This window comes from Venturia canescens, chromosome 3 (assembly GCF_019457755.1).
Source record: "Venturia canescens isolate UGA chromosome 3, ASM1945775v1, whole genome shotgun sequence".
NCBI lineage: Eukaryota > Metazoa > Arthropoda > Insecta > Hymenoptera > Ichneumonidae > Venturia > Venturia canescens.
In genome coordinates, this window is record NC_057423.1 from 25311150 (window position 1) to 25334341 (window position 23192).

The window sequence follows — 23192 nt, forward strand, 5'->3', positions numbered from 1 at the left end:
CGGGGCGTCCTTGCCGGGTGGGGGGGCAGGTGTAGATGCACCTTCCTTCTCCGCCCGGCGTTGCTTATTGTGGCGTCGTCTCGCCGCTCCGCTATATTTGACGCGGGGTTTTGCCTTGCTGGGCCCCTCCCCCGTCGTAGTTGTTGTCTCCTCCGGTTGTTCGCTGCAAAGAGCAGCTGTCCCCTGGAGGAGTTGTTCGAGTTCTGATTCGATGTCCGCCTGTTCGTCTGTTCGTTTGTTTCAGTGTTCGGTTGTATATTGTCTGGCTTGTGGTCGTCGTTGTTGGTTTGTGTGGTATTGTTTTGGTTTTGGTTTTGTTTCGTCTTGTTCATTTCTGGTCCCACGAGTACCACGGTAGTGCGATATCACCCGGTCAGAGCCGTGATTGACCGGGGCTTGGCTAAATACTCTCGGAGGTCGCCCGGTATCCGAGAGGCACCGTTTGTGACGCAACTCCCTTGCGCCATGCAGCTCTCGGCACGGTCGCTAGCACACCTTGGCTTGGGGGGGTTCTCTTAGTTCGGCCGCTCCCCGCCGCGCCCCGGTTGCAGACCCCATGGAGCGGCGTCTGCCCCCGGGGCGCCGCCGGGAGCCGCCTTAAGCCCCGCCACCGCCACGACAAGGTGGACCCGTCAAGGTGGAACCCCATTCGGCAGGGAAAGTCAAAATAAAGAGATAGGAATATTTTTCTTTGGGGATTTAGGATCCAGATTCGCCTAAGCGGGACTTCGCCAGTCTGTAGCGGCTAGAGACGGAGATACTCACGTCAGAAAATGATATCTTTTTAGTTAGTTGCACAAGGGCCGAGGTCAAGTTTTTACCGTGTATCTCGGCAGGATAATCGCTGTCCTCTAGGCCTCGTTAATTCTAAGTTATATCGTTAGAACTTTCCTCCTGCGTTGGACGCTATACCAGTACACGGAATCGAGTTCTTTCGATTTTATGAGCCGGGCGTGCTCAGGGGACAACACAGGTGGACCCTCGGATCCTTTATCACCTTACAAGATGATAAAATCCGTATCCTGGGGAAAAAACGTCGGTGTTCGTAATCGTATACACGCTTACGTGCACCCTATCACTTTCGGGACACCCGGTATGTGCTCGACGTAATGCTTGCACATGCGGGTGATGCTAAAGGGATAGGACAGAGCGCGGCAATCGTGCAATACGATCACGTTGCTCCTTTTTCTTTAGAGCACCGAATATGCGCTAGACGCGATACTAGTACAATACTCGGTGATGCTACAGGACGGGACGGTGCGAGGCAATCGTGCGATACGATCACTCGGCACTTGAAATTCGAGGCTAGGCTTTCACTAGGCGTCAGGAGCAATGCTGATACGTAGTGATCATTGAGAGACTATGTAGTTTGGAATTATGGAATTTTGACTGCCTGCATTCCAGTTTGCTCGCCTTTTATATCCGTGATGAACAACATCGAGTGTCTCCTTGGCGGAGATATCGATCGATCTGGATTTTCGGATCGTTCGTCTCTCTCGTTTCTGGGCAACGATGAGCTGACGCGTTGAGCATAGCGCGTACGGGAGGGTGTGTACGTGCTCGGCGGTGGGGATCGCGGCGCTCGTGCGTGTGTATGGTTGTTCTGTTACGAGCCGCTACCGCGTCTCTTGATAATCTGTTACAAATAAAATGTTATAAAAAATTCCCTCTCGGAAGAAAATTCAGACAAGTAAATTGGTAATCGCCCGTTTTCGCATTAAACCTCAAAAAATGTAAACAAAAATTTCCAAACCTCGCAATGAAAATGATTTCAAACCGTAAAAAAATATCATCATTCAAATAAAAATCAATCATAAAAAAACGAAATGGTACGGCAGAATCCGGTTAAAAATTTATTGACATGCGATTTATTATTAGTTTAATGTTCTTAATAATAGTATAGGTTAGTTATACCGAATGAAATTCGTTCGCTGGAAAAAGTGAGAAGTAAAAATTGCCGTCATTCCAATACAAACTGGGGACTTATTTTTGGAAACTTGAACATATTTAATGTGCAAAATGTTTTTTATTTATCGATGCACAAAAACATCCCTTGTATAGTACAGGACAATTCGTTTCCGTTCTTATTAAATTAGTGCACTTGAGGGAAAATTACTTGAAGATAACTCTCTAAATTCCCTCTGCATGAATATTTGTGCTCCATCAGTTCTAGAAAAGCCCTGATTTTTATTTGAATAAACAATTTTAATGGAAAGTGATGGGCCGGACAAGTACTTTTAACTCATATTTAAATATAATTTGTATCGATCCAATCGACGTCGAATATTGTGAATAATATCAGAAGCTCCTGAAAGTCTGAAAAGAATCGATTTTCTTATAAGTCTTTGCCACCATAGAGTAAGAAATGACTAGCTTGCATGTGATTTTTTTGGATTTAAAAGCTTCTTAGAACAATTCCATAATGTTGAAATTTGGAGTTACTCATAAATTACTTGTCCTTCGATTGATATCATAAATTTTAGTGCTGCACGTAACTCAAGTGGTAACTTTTTTCAATTCATTAGAAAATACTTGGCCTCGAATTGATATAATAAATTTTAATGCTGCACGTAAATTAGATGGAATTTTTTTCAATTGACTTAGCTGTTCGAATCAAATAAGAAGAATAAGGCATCGGTTTCCAAAATGATTTCAAGCGCGATTTTTCAATTTTTTATTTTTTACTTGTTATTTGATTCTTTTGACACTTTAAAAAATAGATACAGATTAGTTTTTTTTACAGATAATGTTTTTTCAAGATTTGTGAAATTTTTTTCGAATTGTTCTGTATTTTTTTTTATAAAATCATTTTTTTGACAATTTAAAAAGAAAATATTTTTAAAGTTTTTTTTATGGATGGAATTATCAGGAAACGAGGGACCATCAATGTACTTGTCCGAACCTTTTTTTTCCTAGGGGAAGTTTATGGTTTGATATCACGTCTTTTTTCTCTAAAGTTCCTTATTTATGTTCAGTTGACTATAGGATTTTAGTTTGAATTTCTATGAATTATTTATGATTTTCGTCTTATAACGTTGGTTTTCACGAAAAAAAACCTATTTTTCGTCAAAATTGTACTGGACATATTTCGTCACAGGTCTGTCCTCGGACTTTGGCGATTTTTTCCCTTGTACTCTAATATGTTTTGTCAATTAGGAACCCAAGAGCACGGCCGCAAGCGGGTTGGAGGCCGGGATATGATTTTCGGCTTATAGCGTAGGTTTCCACGAAAACAGACCTATTTTTCGTAAAAATTGAACTGGAAATATTTCGTCACAGGTCTCTCCTTGGACTTTGGCGATTTTTTTCCTTGTACTCTAATATGTTTTGTCAATTAGGAACCAAAGAGCACGGTGAAAAGCAGGTTGTAGATCGTGATATGATTTTCGGCTTATAACGTTGGTTTCCACGATAAAAGACCTAAATTTCGTCAAAATTGTACTGGAAATATTTCGATAGAGGTTTGTTCTTGGATTTTGGTGATTTTTCTCCTTGTCTTCTAATATGTTTTCTCCATTGGAAACTCAAGAGCATGTAGCAATGCCTGTTGCGGGCTGAGATATGATTTCCGGCTTATAACGTGAGTGAAAAGAAAGGAAAAGAGAAACGGTAGATCAAATTCGAGACACAACGAATCCAACAGAATTGGCCATTTTTAAATGTCGTTTTTGTATTCTAAATCTAGACATTTTTGTGGCATCCAAAACATGCCCCCGATGAAATATATTTCCAAAGTTTGCAAATGGCCGCGGAGATCCAATTATCTACAGTTTGATAGTTGCAGAAAAAAGGCACCCGCAAACATTTATTATGTCAGAATTCAAAGAAGTAAAAAAAACTACTGAGCGTACTTGATTCGACAGAGCAACGGAATTCAAAGACGTTTAAGGTACCTGCATTGGTTGTGGAGGAAAACAATTTCATTTCAGGATAATTTAGAAATAAATTAGGAAATTGAGAAATTTAGCATAGAATTTAGAAAAAGGAAAATTAAGATAATTAGTAAAGCTGAAAGTTTGAAGGTATTCGCTCCATATCGCAGTAATACAAACTTTAATACTATTTGAAAAGAAATACTTTAAAACTTGCTGAACAAAGTTCCATTACATATTACCATAATCAAAGATAGGGGGTGATACGTAGCACATATACTTATCCGCAGAAATTTCCAAGTTCGCAGGTATCTGCTGCGATTCAATGTATCTGCGCAATGAGTTTGGAAGACAGCAATTTCAAATCCATCCATAAATGAGCAACTGAAGACTTTTGTAATGAATTTTTCACTTGATATTTATGTCACAGTGCGAGTCAAAAAATAAAATGAATGGCACAGTATATAAATTTTATAGTTTGCAGATTTTTGCTGTATTTCAATGATCCAAATCTATAGTATTAAAGTGGAAAGTTGTTAGAAGTCATGATGTTACATTAAAATGACATAGCGCACATAACATTCAATAATTCTGTTGGTTTCCATGATGTTGGCAGGTATTATACTTAATCGCATCGAAAACTGAGCAACTGTACACTTATCGTAATGAATGTTTTCACCAATAATTTCACATTTGCAGTTTGCAGAATAGGAATACTCAACATACACGTCATTTCATAAGTATTGTTGTCAATATTTGTGTTTGCCTACCGCATTCCGAAGATTCAACTTTTCATATTATCAGCAAAAAAAGCATCCAAAGACTTTTTGGAACAAGTTTCAAAATTGATTACTCGACAGACCAGGTGGAAAAAGAATAACTACACTTATATCAAGACCAGAAACTGTTTTCAGAATCTGATGTACAAAATGTGCGATTGATGATCATAATTGGAAACCTCTTGAATCACGTTACCCCAATCAGCATGAAGAAATAGTAGAAAATCATAGGAAACATATTAAGCAACCATTTAATAATATGTATCGATCCGCTGCAAACCGATGGAGTCAAAACAAGGATCGGAAAGAGCAGAGCCAAATTCAATAGGAAAAAAAATATGGGAATATTCAAAAATAATGTTGACACAAGAAATAAATTAGAAAATATTTATTCGATTGGAGTTTCTCACATTATACACTAACAGTTCCGTGTGTTCTTGATTTATTAATTATCAACCATAATATTTCATATCGCAAAAAGAAAATTTGACGTTTTAGGTTGACGAACATTTTTCCTTACAACTTCCAGACCTATTTTTGATAAACTAGCTGATTTGCCTTATTTATATTATTCACTAACTATCCGAACGTTTGTTACATTTGTCCCGCACAACATCAAACCCCGGCCGGTTCGTTATTACCATACAGCTATCAAAGGGCACTCGTATATATAACCTACATTATTACACATGATATATAATCACGCAACTGATGATATATTTACACTGCACAATATTCCGCGCACTCTGGTTTAATTGAAAGATTATCTCAGTTGACACTTATTTCCAATCGAACGAAATAATGAAATCTTGAAAAGTTTCGTTGACATATGCTTCGCGCATTTTTTTATATTTTTTATTTTCACACACAGATCACAGTCTACATTTACGCGGCCGCTTTTATACCGGTTTAGTATTCCACAAGTTTTAACAAAATAAATATCAATATGCACTTCGTTAGATGACGTGAAAATTATTTTTATTTTCCCGCACGCACTTCATAACATCATAACCCCAAATGTCAACATGACGTGAAACTTCTGCTGGTGACTTTCGAGTACTTTCGAGCTCTCGAGCTCCTTAGCTTTCCGCCAAACTTCCTTGCTCTTTTTCTTGAATGTCATTGGCCCAAAAATTCTCTCACTCTTCATTGGTTGCAACAAAATTTATCTCACCAGGGATTGGTGATCATGGGGGCCAAGAGGCCTATGTTTGTAGCGGTTGGAGTACGCGTATACAGATACGTAAAATCCTGAATGTGTTAGTAACTTTTGCATAATCTTAAGCCCGTGCAAAGTTTTTTCTCAGAAATTACGACACCGAGCATGCTGATTTTGGACTCATTCGACAGAGAACTTCTTAATTAGCTAAAAGTTCAATTTTCAAAGCCGTACATAACTCATGGGCTTTGCAATTAAAGAAAGTCACATGCCAATTTTACCCCCACCACCGCGAATCGTTTTATTCAGAGAAAATATAGTCTCGGCGAGAGCCTCAGGCCAGCAGACGACAGGGCTGTCAATGTACTTGTCCCGAGACTCTACCGAGTCTCTTGAAATATTTTACAGTCCCACAGCATTAGTGGATAATATTATCCACTAATATACCGATTATGCGGTATTTTTATCGCTAATAAGAGTATTGGAGAGAACTTCAAACATTCGACACACAAAACAAACATCCATGGTTTAGATTGTTGACTATAATTGTTTGTCACCATGCGGCTTCTCATTTAATATTTAATAAGAAATGAAAAAAACATTATTCACGAAAATTTCATTTATTCCAGCATGTATGACAGAGAATTCCTTCATAAATCAACCAAAGTCTATATTCCACACTCTGTTGAGTTTGGTTCTTGAGCTCATCAATAGCAAATTACACAAAATAAAAAAGACTTTTTTACTATTACGATTTTATTGAAAATGTTGAAATGCTCGCTTACTAATAGCTAATATTTTTTCTTAATTTTGCAAAAAAAAAATACGTAAGAACCACATCGATGTGACGATCACTATTATCTCGTATGCAAACATTTTTTCAAAGATTGCTTCAATCGAATTTTCAATTTTCTGATTACAAAGTATAGAGTTATCATTTTTATTCTTTGAACTTAGCATGATTGTAGTTAGCTCAGCTTAATTTAACCCGAAAAACAAGATTGCTGAACTTTTAAGAAAAAAGACGTGATATAAAATCCCAAAAGTTCCCCTAGGGAAAAAAAGGTTGGAACAAGTACATTGATGGTCCCTTGTTTCCTGATCATATCACGAAAAGTGTAAAAAAAATTCCATAAAAAAAATGATAAAACCAAGTGTAAATAATTTCGACAGAACAATTCGAAAAAAAATCCACACCGATGCTTCTTTCTTTTTATCTTATTCTAAAAGCTTAATCAATTGACAAAAAATTCCATCTCAGTTACGTGTAGCATTAAAATTTATGATATCGATTCGAGGCCAAGTATTTAAGGGTAATTTGGAATATTCATTCGTATGGGGGAACCATCAGGAACTTGAGAGAATTCTAATGAATCAAAAAAGTTACTATTTCAGTTACGTACAGCTCTAAAATTTATGATATCAATCGGAGGACAAGTGTTTTATTAGCAATTCCGAGTTTGAATGAAATTGTTCTATGGAGCGTTTAAATAAAAAAAAAATCACATTGAAGATATTGCTACTCTATGGTGACAGAGGTTTAGAAGATAATCGATTCCCTTCAGACTTTCAGGATCCCCTGGTATTATTGACAATATTCGACGTCGATTTTGCATCGGTACAAGTTATGTTTAAATTTGTGTAAAAGTACTTTTCCGGCCCATCGAAACTTTTTCAATTTATTTAATTGTTCTTTCATTAAAATGAGATGAAAAGAATGTAGCATCGGTGTTTAAAACGTTTTCAAGCGAGATTTTTTTATTTGTTACATTTACAGTGTTTCTGATGCGTGGTGTCTTTGACTTTGTTAACGTTTCATTTAAAATTTTTTTATGTATAATGTTTTTTCCTGATTTAGATTTTTATTTTAATAGAATGTTTTTTCCTGATTTTTTTTAAATGAAATTTGATTGTTATTTTAATGTATATTCCTGATTTGTAAACTTTTTTCTCAATTGTTGGGTTGAAATAATTTTCAGGAGGGTTTATAATTTTTTTTATTCAATAATTTTTTTTATGATTTCTATAAAAACTTTTTTAATAGTTTTTTTATGGTGTAATTTTTTTCATGGAATTATCGGAAAACAAAGGGGTCATCAATTTACTTGTCTCAACTTTTTTTCCCTAGGGGTATCAAGAGACTCGGTAGAGTCTCGGGACAAGTACATTGACAGCCCTGTCGTCTGCTGGCCCGACGCTCTCGCCGAGACTATATTATCTCTGAATAAAACGATTCGTGGTAGTGGGGGTAAAATCGACATGTTATTTTGTAGAATAATGAAACTCAGGAGTCATTTCGCAACTTGAAAATTGAAGTTTAAGCCAATTAATAAATTCTCTTTCGATTGCGCCCAAAATCAGCATGATCGGTGGCGTAATTACTGAGAAAAAACTTTGCACGGGCTCAAGATTATGCAAAAGTACCAACACATTTACGGAGTTGACGCATCTGTATATGCGTTTAGACCGATACATACAAGGGCCTCTTGTTGCCCATCACAACAAATCACCGGTGAGAATCTATCCGTCTCGACCAATCGCCGATGAAAGAATTTCTGATAGTCCTCGATATTTTCTTGTATACCGTCTGTTATCGTCTGTTAGGCCCGCTACACACAGTCAATAATATTGCACAGTAATATTGCACAATAAGTTTGTATGGTGTGTAGTGCGCCATAAATTTAAGATAGCTCAAACTTCTGTTGAATGATTGCGCAATGTTTCAATACTACATCTACACGTTCAATAATATTGTGCAATCACCTATATTGCGCAATATTATTGACCGTGTGTAGCAGGCCTTATGTTATTATAAAGTGATTGCGATCGTAGCCCCGTGGATCAACGATGCACGATTTGCAAATTTCGTTTAAATATCGTAATATATCCATTAGATAGCACATTTGCGAGATTTCACGTCATGTTGACGTTTGAGGTTATGATCCTTACAGTGCTGTTGCGTGCGGAGTGTAAAAAAATGAAAATAGTTATTGAAATGTGGAAGGAATCAATATTATTAATGACGTGACTAATTAGTGTTGAATAATAATAATAATAATAATAATAATAATAATGAGAAAAAAAACGTTCGTTCATTATAACCTCTCAAACGTTCTTTCCAAACAGAAATTTTATGTTGTGTAATTACATTAAAGAAAAAATATGCGTGGTTGTATATAAATGATTTCAAGAATATTTTGGAAAACTTTCATCAAGTAAAACTGTCTGATTTGATGTATTGTTGTCATATTTTCTTTCATTTAGTTTGGCTGTGTACACCTGGCCCTTTTTCCCACCTCCTTAGCTTATAGTGTATCCATACCAATATCTATTTATTCTCTAGACGATATATGAGACATGTGTATTTATATTTCCTCATATTGATTTCAACAAGATAATTTGAAAAATTTATTACAAAAAGTCTTCATGATTGCTTGTTTATACATCCGAGTTTTAAAAAATCTTTGGGCCATGTAAATGCATAGATATATTCACTTGAGTTGTTACATGATGCATTTGGAAATTTATTTCAATAAGGCATTGCGGTGCTTAATTTTCATGATATCAAAATTTGTATATTTGAAATGCAATGAACACCTCTTAAGTTTGACAACATGATGAAGCGACATGTATATTGAGTATTTCCAGACCATGTTTACGATTGGCATTATGGATTGAAAAACTCATGTCTGTGAGTTTCACAGACATGAGTCTGTGAAACTCAAGTTTGTATTACTGGTATGCAGCGAGTACCTATGAACTTTAATATTTCTGTGAAATGGCAGGTGTGCTATTGTTTTCACTTTTTGGTTCCAACTGTAATATATGAACGAAGATACATGAAACAATTATGAGTTCTGTTCACTTTCAAGTACGCTGTCTTTTTTTTTCTTTTAGTTTAGGCATAATAAATTTTATGAATCGGTAGTACTTCTTTCTGTCTTTATCAAAATGTAGATGAATAAATCGCAGCGGACACTTGCAAACTTTGAAAATTCTTGTATTGACATGCGCGCCAGGTATTAGCACTACCTATTTTTGATTATGGAATATGAATATTGTGACGGGGTTTTTCGTCACTGCTGGCTGAAATGGTTAAAAATAAAAGGGGAATAAAAATGAAATAAATAAGGAACCAGTATTTAGTAGAAAAAAATGATAACAAACAAAAATAGGCTTTATTTCACGAATTTGGGCGCCAGTTAGTTTTTACAAAAAAGTAACAAAAATAAATCAGGTCGATCTCTTCGGATCTCGAATGTTAACAGTAGAGGACTCAACTACTACGGCTAATGCGGGGGGAAATGTACAGAACGGGGCTAGCTCGGAGAAAGAAAAAGAAAACGGGGGAAAATGGCTCAATGCTTTTGAGACTCAATATCTTCGGGTCGATGGGCACCTGTCGCTCAGGCGTCTTACATATACCCGTGAGGTTGCAAACGATAAAAAGAAACAATTACAATAATGGTTCGGCGAAATACGATGCGCGACTCGACGACAAAGCCGGTGGGCTAGGAGCGAGTGGGGGGGGGGGGGGGTAGATCACGCGAAAAAGGGGCTTAATACTAGCACCACAGCACTCACTCGCATTTAACGCAAAAAGAATAATCTCCAAGATAAATCACAACCAAGGGAGAATCGATCACGAGCCAGAAGGGCTCGGGGAAAATTCGACCATGAAAACGTGACCGGCGAAATCGAGACGCGATCTACGACGAAGATGGCGAAACAACCACGTGTCATCGTCGCAGAGTCAAGAGAGTGAAAACGACTTACTTGGCGCTGAGATTATGCGTCGTACGATTTTTCGGGCTCAAGATTGCCGCTATGGTCTCCCAGGATCAAGCCGGTGGTCGTTGGGACAAAATAACTGGGGTCGAACGAAACAAAACTACAAGTCAGATTGAAAGTGCTGGGAACTGGGCCGTGGTACGCACGCCGGAGTCGTGATGGAAGTGATTGATCTCCGTGCTCGCTCGTCGTTCTTCCTCGTTGCGCATAAATTATTGATTATTGATCCTTGCGCGCGCCGATGATTATCCAATCGGACTTTTCTATCTCGCGCAGGAGTAGCGACTCGGGGACGAGGGAGGGTGAGGAAGGAAAAGGGCTAACGACGAGGGCTATCGATTGGCGATTGATTGCTTGACGGCGCGGCGCTGTTAACAGCCGGCTCGATCGATGGCGCCGCCTGGACGAAGCTCGGCCTTGGGCGCGAATTTTCGGTTCACTAATTCGTGATAACAGCAGGGCTAATGCGTACCGGCCGGAGTTAACTCGGCTCTTGCTCGGAACCTCGACGCCAGGGAACTCGTACGATGATTTTCTCGAGTTGGAGACAATTCCTTCTCGAGATGACGTTCGATGATATTGATCGGTCCCATGACTCGGTTCTACTAGCCTTTATCCGATGTTTCAGCCTCTCGGGATTCGGGGAAGGGCTTTTTACAAGTGGGAGGGAATTGCTTGGGGCAGGGTTTGACGGGGACTCTCGTTCAGGGGGAAAGGGGGATCGTAGTCGGTGAATTTCACGAGTAGACAATTGCGAGCGAGTGCCAAGACGGCCGAAGAACTTATGGCTAATAATAATGGCGATACAGAAAAATGAATAATTGAAATAACATAAGAAAATGGTGTGATGCGCAATTAGTTGAAAATGCCAGAAAAATATAGCGATTTTTGACGCTTTAAAAGTGAGTGAGCGGTGTGGTGGATTCCACCACGACGCGGGGCGTTGCGGCTCTGCCACAACGTCACAATATGTATAAGTAATAAAAATTATAGAAGAATTATAGAATTTGAATATGGATCATAAATAATAAATAATAAAAAATATAATGATAAATGTTACAAAAAGTCAGCAATGGCCTATTTATGAATGGCATAAGAAGTTATGTTTTCAAAATGCAATGCTCTTATTTAAAAATAAGAAATTCTGTTGGTCTTGAAGCACTTAGTACTATTTCTTTTGTCCGGTTGAACTTCGGTGGCTACATGCAGAGTTTAAAAATTTTGTGCATCGACATGTGTGCATCAACTTTCTATCTCTGGGTATGAAAATACGAATAGAAAAGGATGCTTCAAAAAGTTATTGGAAGCACATTTTTCAATGAAATAAAAATGGCTAGCATTAAAATTCAATATACTACATATCTGAGAATTGTGAATTCTGGTAGACTTGGTGAGCATTATATATATTTTTTTCTCTCCTTCTGTTAAATTTTAAGGAAAATCAATAAAAAAATTCGTTTCATTGAAAAATCTTCATACCTTTTTTATTCACAATGATTTCATCAAAAAAATTGAAAAAAAAAATTTATAAATGACGGGGGAAAATTCCATAATGATACGAAATATTTATAAACCTTACGGAAAATGATTTTAATCCCACAAAATTGTGGACACATTCGAAATCGTTGGAAAATTGAGGGGATCATTTCAAATATTCGAAGAATATCAAACTGTTATGAATAGCACAAAACTTAACGAAAATCATTGAAGAAATTATTTTTAAACATCATAATAGAAACATTGGAAATCTTTCGAAAACCTTATTTAAAAAAATTTTGGGTCGTTTAGAACTACCAGAGGAAAAATATTTTATATCGAGCCACAAAAATCCTCTCTCGGAGGAAAAAAATTTGGACAAGTACATTGATGATCGCCCGTTTTTGCATTATACTACAAAAAATGTAAACAAAAATTCTTAAATCTCACAATAAACATTCTTTCAAACCGTGAGGAATATTCAAATTCATTACAATTCTACAGCATTAGTGGATAATATTATCCACTTATATACCGATTATGCGGTATTTTCAACGTTAATGTGAGTTTTCAATCGAATTTCAAGCATTGGACACATAAAACAAACATCGCCATGGTTTAAATTGATGACTATAATTATTTGTCATAATTCGGCTTTAGATTTATTATTTAAAAAGAATGAGAAAAGTATTATTTACGAAACTTTCATTTATTCCAGCATATATGACAGAGTATTCCTCGATAGATGGACCAATAATGTTTCAATTTCGCATTCCGCACTCTGTTGAATTTTGTTCTTGAGTTAATCAGTATAGCAAGTTACGTGAGATAAAAGAGAATTTTTCACTATTACGACTTTTTCTTGCGTACTAATAGCCAATTTTTTTTCTCAATTTTGCAAAACAAATAGGTAAGGAGGTACAAGAATATATCGATGTGACGAGTACTTTTGTCTCGTATGTGAACATTTTTTACTTGAATCAAATTTTAAATTTTCTGAACTTAGAGTTCATAGTTTTTATTTTTCGTACTCAGCGTGATTGTGCATGGTAAGCTCAGCTTTTAACCCGAAAAACAAGATTGCAGAACTATTGAGAAAAAAGACGTGATATAAAATCTGAAAAATTCCCCTAGGGAAAAAAATGTTGGGACAACTACATTGAGGTCCCTCGTTTCCTGATCATATCACGGAAAATATGAAAAAAAATTGCATTAAAAAAATTATTCAACCAACTGTAAATAATTTCCACACGAAAATTCGAAAAAAATTTCACAAATCATGAAACAACATTACAATAAAAAAATCCAAATCTGTTATTATTATTTGAAGTGTCAAAAAATTCTAATAAAACGTAAGAAAAAAAACGAAAAACCAAAATGAAAAATTTTAAAAAATCAATTGAAAAAAATGTCCATCTATAAGTTACGTTCAGCATTAAAACTTATGATATCAATTCGAGGCCAAGTATTTAATGATAATTCAGAATATCCATTTCTACGCGTACCATCAGAACTTGAGAAAATTCTTATGAATCAAAAAAGTTACCATTTGAGTTACGTGTAGAATTAAATTTATGATAGCAATCGGAGGACAAGCGTTTTAGGAGTAATTTCGAGTTTGAACATTATGAAATTGTTTCAAGCAGTGCGAAATCCAAAAAAAAAACATCGAAGGTATAGTAGTTTGTTACTTTATGGTGGAAGAGACTTGGAAGAAAATCGATTCTTCTCAGACATTCAGGATCCCCTGGTATTATTCACAATATTCGACCTCGATTTTAGATCGGTACAATTTATCTTCAAATATGTGTTAAAAGTACTTGTCCGGCCCATCACTATTCATTCAAATAAAAATTAATGATAAAAAAACGAAATTGTACGGCAGAATCCGGTTAAAAATTTATTGAAATGCGATTTATTATTAGTTTAATGTTCTTAATAATAGTATAAGTTAGGTATGCCGAATGAAATTCGCTCGCTGTAAGAAGTGAGAAGTAAAAATTACCGTCATTGCAATACAAACTGGGGAGTTATTTTGGAAGCTTGAGCATATTCAATGTGCAAAATGTTTTTTATTTATCGATGCACAATAACATCCCTTGTATATTACAGGACAATTCGTTTCCATTCTTATTAAATTAGTGCAATTAAGGGCAAATTACTTGAAGATAAGTCTGTAAATTCCTTCTGCATGAATATTTTGTGCTTCATCAGTTCTAGAAAAGACCTGATTTTTATTTGAATAAACAATTTTAATGGAAAGTGATGGGCCGGACAAGTACTTTTAACACATATTTGAAGATAAATTGTACCGATCTAAAATCGAGGTCGAATATTGTGAATAATACCAGGGGATCCTGAAAGTCTGAGAAGAATCGATTTTCTTCCAAGTCTCTTCCACCATAGAGTAACAAACTACTATACCTTCGATGTTTTTTTTTTTGGATTTCGCACTGCTTGAAACAATTTCATAATGTTCAAACTCAAAATTACTCCTAAAACGCTTGTCCTCCGATTGCTATCATAAATTTAATTCTACACGTAACTCAAATGGTAACTTTTTTGATTCATAAGAATTTTCTCAAGTTCTGATGGTACGCGTAGAAATGGATATTCTGAATTATCATTAAATACTTGGCCTCGAATTGATATCATAAGTTTTAATGCTGAACGTAACTTATAGATGGACATTTTTTTCAATTGATTTTTTAAAATTTTTCATTTTGGTTTTTCGTTTTTTTTCTTACGTTTTATTAGAATTTTTTGACACTTCAAATAATAATAACAGATTTGGATTTTTTTATTGTAATGTTGTTTCATGATTTGTGAAATTTTTTTCGAATTTTCGTGTGGAAATTATTTACAGTTGGTTGAATAATTTTTTAAATGCAATTTTTTTTCATATTTTCCGTGATATGATCAGGAAACGAGGGACCTCAATGTAGTTGTCCCAACATTTTTTTCCCTAGGGGAATTTTTCAGATTTAGGTATATATTCATAAACTTTATTCCGCTGGAACGGTACAGTGAGTGTCCTAACCAATCGCAACTGATTATTTCTGTCGCCGGGATCCCGGGACCCGAGCTTCTATAGGAATGGGTTATAGCTGGCATCAAGAGGTCTATGATGGTGTTCTATACAGACACGGTAAATCCATAAATGTGTTAGTAACTTTTGCATAATCTTGAGCCTGTGCAAATTTTTTTCTCAGCATTTACGCTACTGATCGTGTTGGTTTCGTGCTCATTCGAAAGGGATTTTGAAAATTAGTCTCCAAATCAATTTTTGATTTATAAAACATCTCCTGAGCTCTGCAATTTTAGAAAATGACATGCCAGTTTTACCCCCACCACCGCGAATCGTTTTATTCAGAGAAAGTATACTCGGCGAGCCTCGGGCCAGCAGACGACAGGGCTGTCAATGTATTTGTCCCGAGACTCTACCGAAAATCTGGACTATAATTCATCTTGCCAAATTATAAAGGAAATTGAATAATAACCAATTAAATTAAACTTTTCACTATTGAATGTCACATTAGGCTGAAAAACATCAAAAACGGTAATCCGCGCATTGTACGTTAGCCCGCTCGACCAACGGTAGGGCGCGAATCATGGCATCGGGCCAATCTGAGAGGGCGTTATAGAAAGATGCGCAGAACCGGTCGAAAACTAAAATTCTCAGCGTTCAAGAATTTTGTGGTGGGGATCTGGGTATAAGAAGCGTTGCGCGACTCATTTGGCAGTCAGTTGTCCCTGCCCGCAAAACCAGCTCAGATCTCTTGAACAATCTAGACTCTGAACTCTGCTCGAATACTCTTAAATTCCTTTTTCCTATATTTTCCTGGATGCCTGGAATTTCGGAGCGATTTGGTGACGTTTCAATCCCAGAGTCCAGGGTCGGCACCTAACCTCTAAATTTTCTTGGATGCTTGGAATCTCTGAGCGATTCGGTGACGTTTCAATCCCAGAGTCCAGGGTGCATTTATAACTTTTTCCAAATTTCCATGGCTCGGGATATCGGAGGATTCGGATTCGAATCCCAGACCCTGGGCTATACCCTCCTTGCCTATTTCATATTAATTTTTGTATCTTTTCATTTTATGGTCGTTAAGAGCAGAGTCGTAAAATTCTGTTTGATCAATTAAAATTTTTAATTCAAATTTGGTAAAAATTTTGTCTGAATTGGTTTTGCATGGAGATCCAACCGAATTTATAATCCAAGAGATGATAGATAACATTTGAGTTATATTGAGTCAAAACAAAAGTAAAAATTTGTAAAAAAGGAAACAGAAATACTCTTGGATTCATTCATTTTAAAAGCGAGCGTAACAGGACATCGAAAATTAGAGTTTGCCAATTATAGCGTGGGAAACATTGAATTTTGGGTTTTTCAGTTCGAGGCGTGTCGTACGTTCGTTTAAGCGAATGCGACAATCAGATTAAAAAAAAAAAATTTCTTTAATTATTATTTATTTTTGTACAATTTATATCCGAAAATTGAGAAATTTAAAATTATCTCAGATAGAGAATTTGTAACGTTTTTGGGTCTTTCGAGTCTTTTTCCCGCCAGATCCGATAAAACAAAGCAAGACAAATTAAAACAAAAAACACAAAATTGTTTTATGATCAGCGAGCCAAAGCACAAAATTTATTTTATTTGTCAAAATTCGGTCAATTATTTGAATAAATTTGATCATTTTAATTCTTCACAAAAAATTCAGTTTCCACGTTTCCTTTCATACCTGCTCCTTTTCTATTAAGGTAGCTCGAACCGACGCGTGGCGGCGTTCAGGCCGGGTCGACAAGAGCGTTTCGTTACAATGTATCTGTATATAGTGTAAAGTTTACACACTTGGCCACTTACTTATGTTGTGTCCGCGAAGACCGTCGCGAAGGGACGAGTTATCAAGGACGAGTATTTAAGGGATTTAGGCCAAGAGAGCTGAACTCCAACTCGATACTTTTACAACAAGTTAACAATAAGTTTATTTAAGAAGTTACAAATTCGAGGTTTTATTGCCTCGAGACCAATCGTTACAATTCTCGTCAAAGACTGTCGAATTTTGGGTTGGTCGATAATTTTATAGATTTGGGGGTTTTCCCCTTCTCGTGCGAATATAACCTAGATTTCCTTCTGGAAGTTTCGATGTTGACATCGAGGGTCGATGCGCTCGTTCGGGAGCATCGATATTTCATCATTGTTGCGTTTGCACTGAGAGTGCTTAATTTGTTTTAATGAGTGCGATGTACGGGCACAACATCCCTCCCCCCTTTGGGAGACGAAATTTATTTCGGCTATTTTTCGCACGGAATTAAAATAATTAAATTTGTGTGAAACTTGAATATGTTTTTCCTTTTTTAATTCCTTTTCCACTTTTAGTAGGATTATGTTTAGGTTATAATGAAGCGTTTTGTGTGGCATTATTTTTGTTTTTTGGGCGTGCCTTAGTTAGTTATGTAAATTTTATCATCAGTAGATCTAGATGCAAGTTCTTCTATGATTTTTGGTCTTGCCACGAACGTCGGGGCTAGTTCGATATCATTAGTTTGTTGTATTAATCGAATTCTTTGGCAATGTTTGCCTTAAAAATTGTTAAAATGATAATTATTATAATGATCAGAGTCATGCTAATGGCACTTAGAGAGTAATTTCCAATTATGTGATAAGGATGTGCCCAAATATTCGGTTCTTCTTTTAGTTTTTGCTTAAGAATTTCAATTCGTTCGCCTAATTTATTCGTTTCCAGTGGATTAGTAATTATTTTTGATGGTACGCTGTAATTGAAAATTGGGTGATTAGCGTTTACCATTCCAATCGCATTTGTTAGATTATATAGTGGTATAAATGTTATAAATTCGTGTTGTCGTCGTTCGTTTAAAGATAACAATTGGAAATTTATTGATGTGGCGGAACATTCTCCGTCCAAAGCCAGTAATCCTGTATTGTGGATTATTTCGTGTGTCGTAGATTTATTTTTTCAATCTATTCTTACGCTTTCGGGTTTTGGGGCTACGAATAGCCATCTACCTTCTTTTTCTAGTGCGATTATTAATGTTTTCTCGAGTTTTACAATTCGTTGATTACGTGACAATTTTTCGGGATTATTTCCTAAATAAATCGCTATTTCGCATGACGTATTATCGCTTATTGTTTGCAGTGATTGCTTAGGTTTGTAATAATAGACGTTGTCAACTTTTTTCGCATTGTTTAAATCTTCTTCAGTCATTATTAAATACGTTCTTTTGTAATTATCCACAATTATTATTTTGGAAGTGGTTGCTATACATTGGAATTGTTTTTCATTAATTTTTGTTGTTAGTGGATAGACTTTGTTGACTTTCAATATTTTTAAATTATCATTATTATTATTAATTTTTTCGTTCGGATTATAATTTATTTATTTATTTCATGTTATTATACACGTTCCGTATTATTCGTTGCGTTCTGTTTATTATTTTTGTATTTATTTTCGTATTTTTCGTATATTCGATTTCTTTCTTCATATTTCAATTTTATATATTTGTAATTCTATCGTTTTTTTTGTTAGTTTTTTTTTTTTTATACATTGAGCTGCCAAAAAGTATTTATTTCTTAGGTTTGTTTCTGGGTACGGTCCTGCTACATCAACCGCGCACTTGTTAAATGCTCTTTCCGGAGTGTCGGTGATTGCCATCGGTGATCGCTTTGATTTCATGACTTTGATTTTCTGGCATTTGTCGCATTTTTCTACATATTCCTTTATTTCCTTTTTCATTCCTGACCAACGATACTTTTCTTGAATTCGTTGAGTCATTCTTTTTACTCCAGGGTGTCCTCCGTGGGCCGTGTCGTGGTACTCTCGTAGTATTGTTTTTCTGTCTCTCTCTGACAGGTTCGTCGCGTCAGAGTCGAGGTGTTCGGTTTCACTCTCGTTATCGCCTTCGTGGCTGTCCTCTATGGGCATCTCATTTTTATCTTCAGCCGCACTCGGTTGATTATCAAGTCGGTCATTATAATTGGGGATGGACCGATTCTCCGAGGAGGCTGGAGTTGTTAAAGAAGATGAAAACGCGTCGTTCATGACTTTAGGCGTTCTTTCTTTCCCCCTTTTTTCCAGCTGATCAGTGTTTTCATTCTGATCGAGCGTGATCGCGTATATGCGACTCAGCGCGTCAGCATTTGTATTCCTTTTTCCTTCATTATCTTCAATTCTGTAAGTGTATTCTTCCTTGCCTAGAGAGTTTTTAATTTCAATTATTTCTAATTGTTTTTGTTTGTGATCGCTCTCTATTTTTTCGATTTCGATTGTCGGCCTTTCTCTTGAGATTTCCTGATCTAACGTATTTAAAAACATGATTGGAGAAGTCATTCTTTTTTCCGGAACTATTCCTTGCTCTATTTTTACTCCTTTTTTAATTTTGCGGGCTGATAAACATCCTACCGCTAAATTTTTTGCTTTTACGTAGTGGATGCTCTCGGAACGGGATTGTAGTTTCTCCGAACCGTTCACCAAAGGCTCGACATGACCATACATTTTGATTATGCGGCCACCTAGAATGTCGACCTTGTGTTTTTTAATAAAATCGAGTCCCAATATTCCGTCTGTTTTGATTGGAACGTCGTTATCGACGACGAAAAATTCATGAAGAATTTTGACGGCAGGTGTTTCGATTTCGAGGATTACTTTACACACGGTATTGAAGGGTTTTCCTCCGACGCCTGTCAATTCGACTGTTTCATTGATTATTTGTGTATTTTTTCTTAGAGCGTTTCTTTTTATTATGCAACATTGAGCTCCCGTGTCAACTTTCAAGAGGAGAGCTGAATCTATTGCGTGTGGTGATGTGATATAACAGTCGCTAGCCATTCCCCAGGAACCGATCGAATTAATTACGAATTTTGTTTTGGGTTTCACGACCTGTGTATCCGAGCCGGTAGCTCGGATACACAGCTCGTGTATCCGACGTGCGCATTTTTTCGCTCAGCCGTTCGCGCGAGGAGACTGAGGTTCAGCGACCCTATTGTTTTCTTTTCTTCCGCATTCCCGTTGTTCGATTGATTCGAATTTTGGTTATTACCTTGATTGTTTTCTTGACTGTTATTTTGACCGTTATTCTGTTGTCTATTATCTTGATAACCTCTATTTCTGCTTCTGTTTCCTTGATTTCCACGATTTTCTTGATTTCCATTATTACTATTATTTCCTTGGTTACCATTTCTATTTTTTCTATTCCAACAATCGTCATACGTGACCTGGTTTTTTGCAATAATTACAAACGACAGAATTTATGCTTCGACTCGGTGTCGGTAAACTGTTATTTCCGTTACCATGATTCTCATTTCTATTTCCTGAGCTTCTACAGTCGCGTGCGAGATGACCTTTTTTGTTTCACCTATTGCAAATGATCGTATTATTTCCAGGTTCTCTTCGAGTTCCCTGTTGTATCTTTTCTTCGTCGATCGCGGCTGTGATAGCTTCGTTGAGGGTCGGATATGCCCTAGCTTTAATAATTGTTTGATATTCGCGTTTGACACCTTGAGTGAAACTCGAAAGGGCTACTTCGCGTATGTGTTTTTCTACCGCCATTTGTTCGATCATTGTCGAGTGCTTTTTTATACTTGCATCAATTAGTTCCATCATTGTGTCTTCTACTCTTCTTCCGAATTCTTTTACTGATTCATTAAATCTTTGTCGGCAAGAATACAGCTCTGTTTGGAGGGCTCCTACGGTTCTCGTACCGCAGAATATTTCTAACATAACGGATTTAAACGTTTCAAAATCTGGAATATTTTTATATCGTACTTCTGCTCGAGCTTTACCAGTTAATTTAGTAGTTAACACTGATTCCAGGAGAATCTCTTGGTCCTCTTCTAAAATATGTTTATTGACGTGAGCAAAAGAATCTACAAGTTCTCGCGCTTCTTCTGGTTTTGAACCATCGAATCGAGGAATTAAACTACGCGCTTCTTTAAGAGACATTGAGCCTCGAAGTCTGTTAGTTCGCGAGTGATTTGGCGGGGAATTTTGAGAATTATTTCCTCGATTATTTTCGCCATTATTTCCAGGATTTCCGGGATTATTATTTCGACTGTTTCCGGGATTTCCGGAATTCTGATTATCTCCCGTTGTGTCTAAATTTACCGTTTCAACCATTCTTGATACTAAGGGATTTGTGGTTTCTATTACCGAATTTTCCGGCGTATTTTCCGCGTCTAAATAATCGTCTTCCGATGTCGGAGATCGATTTAAAGATTGGGCGCTAGTTCGTCGCCTTCTACTTTGCGAGATGATTTCGTTTTCTCTTTCGCGATTGTAGTCGAGTTTATCGTCGAAAAATGAATTGAGCGAACGCGAAATAGTGCTTACACCCGGTAATTTGAGACGTTCAGCGTACTCGTCGTCTGACATATATATTTTTATATACGAACTGGCTTTGGCGGATTCAATGTTATTTAATAATGTTCCGTCACTTACAGTAAGATGATCGCTAACATAATGTTCGGATTTGTTGTCGTGTTGAATTTCTTCCGCTCCAGCTCCAGTCGTATTTTGGGTTGAATCTTGACGTAGATCGGTCTGCCTCGGATGCGATGATCGGTGATCGAACGTCCGTTCGATTTATCGACTTTTCTAGAATTATCGGTCCTCCTCAGCAATTTGAGTTCCTTCCGTTTGACTATCGTAGACGTGTCGGGTTTCTCGAGTAGTGGCTATCCCACCGCTGCCACCAATGTTATGTCCGCGAAGACCGTCGCGAAGGGACGAGTTATCAAGGACGAGTATTTAAGGGATTTAGGCCAAAAGAGCTGAACTCCAACTCGATACTTTTACAACAAGTTAACAATAAGTTTATTTAAGAAGTTACGAATTCGAGGTTTTATTGCCTCGAGACCAATCGTTACAATTCTCGTCAAAGACTGTCGAATTTTGGGTTAGTCGATAATTTTATAGATTTGGGGGTTTTCCCCTTCTTGTACGAATATAACCTAGATTTCCTTCTGGAAGCTTCGATGTTGACATCGAGGGTCGATGCGCTCGTTCGGGAGCATCGATATTTCATCATTGCTGCGTTTGCGCTGAGAGTGCTTAATTTGTTTTAATGAGTGCGATGTACGGGCACAACACTTAGCCGCCTAACTACGATTTGGGACCCTACCGTGGAAACAACAGTTCAAAGTGAAAGTAGCAGCGTACAACGGTGTGAAGTTGTCGATAATCGAGCACTACGGTTGATTCGATATCGAAAAATGAGTTTGAACGTAAATATTAGTTTTCTAACCGAGTTCACTATAGATCTTGACAAACTATGTCTAAGAACACAGTCCGTCACATGTAGAAAACACGAGCAAAAATTGGTCAAGACAAGTGTGACCGTTCCAGAGAAAAGTTACCTCAAAGAAATCCCCCCTATCAGCTGATCGCAGTGAAACGCATAACTCCCGTTTTTTTGCCCTGCGGGCAGTCGGGAGTTAATAATTCGAATCAACTTCGAGGGAGGGTGGTTGTTCTGGACAATGCCATATTCGAAATCATAGTAAGTTTATAATAACTCAATAACAATGGGCCTATGTGGAAATCGTGAATAAGGGGATGCTCTCAAATGTAAATTTATTCTCGGGTTTGAACACATTTCAATAAATGATATACGTGGTCGTGCTGCCGTACGATAAAATAACTGAGAAAAAAAAGTTTGACTGATAATATAAGGTATTACGACAAAAGGGATGATTTACACCCTGAAAATCGATTTTTTTTCCGAAAAACCCCGAAACACGTATCGACTAATTTTTCAACCTCATGTTTCTGTTCGAATCGAAAGAATAGTTTTTATGGTACAAAATAAAATTTTCACAAAAATTTGTTACACAACAATGCACAAAATGTTGTGTAATGATGATTTGCTTATCTTTAATGCTTGAGCAGCTTTCCGAATCGAATCATTTGGATTTTGTTTGAAATAATTCTCAACTTTGTTGATTTTCTCTAGTGTAGTCACTGTAACAGATGGACCTAGCAACTCGTGTCTACGGTCCTAGAGTGTACCATACTCCACGAAGTTATCGATTATCCTTCAAAAATTGACGTAAAATTACTTCAATGCAGTTTAATTAAATTGAAACACAAGTTGTGTGAT

At 36.8% G+C, this 23192-nt stretch overlaps 1 protein-coding gene across 11 annotated transcripts in view; it reads left to right on the forward strand.

Annotated features, from left to right (window-relative positions):
• LOC122408608 (phosphatidylcholine:ceramide cholinephosphotransferase 1-like) overlaps positions 1-23192 on the forward strand; it is a 174426-nt gene that overhangs the window by 53800 nt on the left and 97434 nt on the right. The gene's annotated exons all lie outside the window — the stretch shown is intronic.